We start from the raw sequence: 2,297 nt of genomic DNA, 5'->3' as shown, positions 1-2,297 counted from the left end.
CAAACAAAACAAAGAAAAGTGTGAACTGGAAATGTTCTTTGCCGTACCGATATTTTGCACTCACATTTTGGCTTCAATATTAATAGCCCAAATATGTGAAGTTTTAGTTACTCAATAACTTTTTATGTTAACAATATAAACAACTATAAAAATAAATAATGCTTCTATATCTAGCAAGACTTTTGCTTAGAAATATCTGCCTGTGACTTTTTTGTCATCAAACATATTATTTTCACGACATGTAGTACTTATTTTCTTTGAGATTTCGGTTATCTTAGTCCAAATCTCTATTTTCATTGTAGCGGTTTCCAGGAATCGTCGAACTTCAACGAAAAGCCCAATTGTTATAAAACTTTCCCTAGAAGCACCCACGCCAATTAAATGGAAATCAACGTCAACTACAGCCTGCGTATATATTCTGTAATAAGGATTATAGCAACGAAGGTTATTTATTAACATTTGATGTTACACTCTACAAACGCCCACATCACGTGGTGGTTTAATATTTCGAATATATTTTGTTAATTTTCCTTTCTGAAATATTAACCAAGATTTAAATGTTTATTCAATTAAAGTTATTTTTTTGCTTGCCCACAGCAATACCAACAAAAAACCTATTTTAAATTTTGTAGTAATAAAAATACAAATCCAATATTTTACTCTTAAAAAAAATACTTTTACATACATAAATAAATGTTTCAGAGCGTTGTATAATGGCTTTTAGTTAGTGAAAAGGGCTTGGCCAGGAGAGCAGGACTAAGCCAAGCCCAATCGAATCGGAAGCTTCCAGCCGGGTGCACGTAACACGAGTAGTCGGGAACGTTCATATTATGCTATCCACTCGCGGTCATAGGCGGCCATGTGTGCGGTCAGCCTTACTCCATTGATATTTTAGAGTATTTGTAGTAATTTTGAAATGAATTTCACTAACGTAAACTGAGATAGATATGGACTATTTCTATTGTGCATACGAGCATCATGCTTGCTTTTCTGATAACATAACTTCATTGAGGACTGTCGTCCCTGACCTTATCAGCATATTATGATAAGTGCTTCTGTAATTTCGTGTGAATGATAAAGTAAACATATCTTCAAAGGGAAGCTTAAAGTTTACGTTTAACCAAATACAAGACGCCAACTACGTCATCGTTGATGTTTCTCTGCTTACTAGCCAGTTTACATTTAATGGTTTGATTAATTACGCATTTCGATTGTTTAACACACTTTGTATCATGTGATTGTTCGTAGATCGTTCGTATATCTTGGCTATTTCGCTACTGTGTTAAACATTTCATTGTTGTTTTATTCTCAAATTTATTACAGCTTTCTGTGTTATGTGTGCGCTAGTGGGTTCTAGAGAAAGTTAGCAAAAAGCTTTGCATATTTTCATTTGTCTAAGCGCGGCGAAGATACATAGCGACAATTGCTTACAATACCTGTCGTCTTGATGTTATACGAACTTCTATGTTTATTGCACTCTTTGAACATTGAAATGTTGAATGCCAATATCAACAAAAGTATATTTTAGAACATTTTTCAGAAATACTTTAAGGACTTTTTGTAAAAACACTCATTCAACTTTTTCTATATTTAGGTCTTGAGTACTTCAAGATATGATATCTATTATCATAATTTTCATACACTGAATGTATTCAGTTATTTTTATCTAAAGAGGTTTTCTAAAAGGTCTGAAATCCTTTTACGAATCAGTTGCAGTGGATGCACTGGATAATAATAAACAGCTAACATTTAACGCATGCTCGGCTGCATGGCACCGACAATAGCTGCGTAGGCAGATCATAGGAGACCTACTTATAGCCACTTCTCTACGTAGGTAAACATTTAATTTCTCAGTACATTCAACATGTTTTTTATATAAAATACCTCTGTTTGATAAATTTACGATGTTTTAATGTAATGTTTTTCTTTTCACGTCACATCAACCACATTTACTCATAGATTTAATCAGGTCACCGCTTTTATCAATAAACAAACGTTTGAAGGTTAATTTACTTTTGAAAATCAACATTCATAAGGTGGAATGCCAAATTATAAATTAAGACTGAAATAGACTTCTATATCATTGAACCCATGAAAGAGAAACTTTATAATAGACATTTTCTTTTGTGTATTAGTTTGTCCGTTACAAGTACAAATATCTGGCCGTCGGAGATTTAATGTTTCGATGTTTTGCCAAAAAACATTCCACTCTGCTGGAGCATTGAGTAGGTATCTGATTTTACAATCTAGGCGAAAATGTTGTAATAAATAATAATGCGCATGTGTTTAATTTTGGC

The sequence above is a fragment of the Helicoverpa zea genome, chromosome 10, assembly GCF_022581195.2.
Source record: "Helicoverpa zea isolate HzStark_Cry1AcR chromosome 10, ilHelZeax1.1, whole genome shotgun sequence".
NCBI classification, from domain to species: Eukaryota; Metazoa; Arthropoda; class Insecta; order Lepidoptera; family Noctuidae; genus Helicoverpa; species Helicoverpa zea.
Note: the sequence above shows the minus strand (reverse complement) of the source record.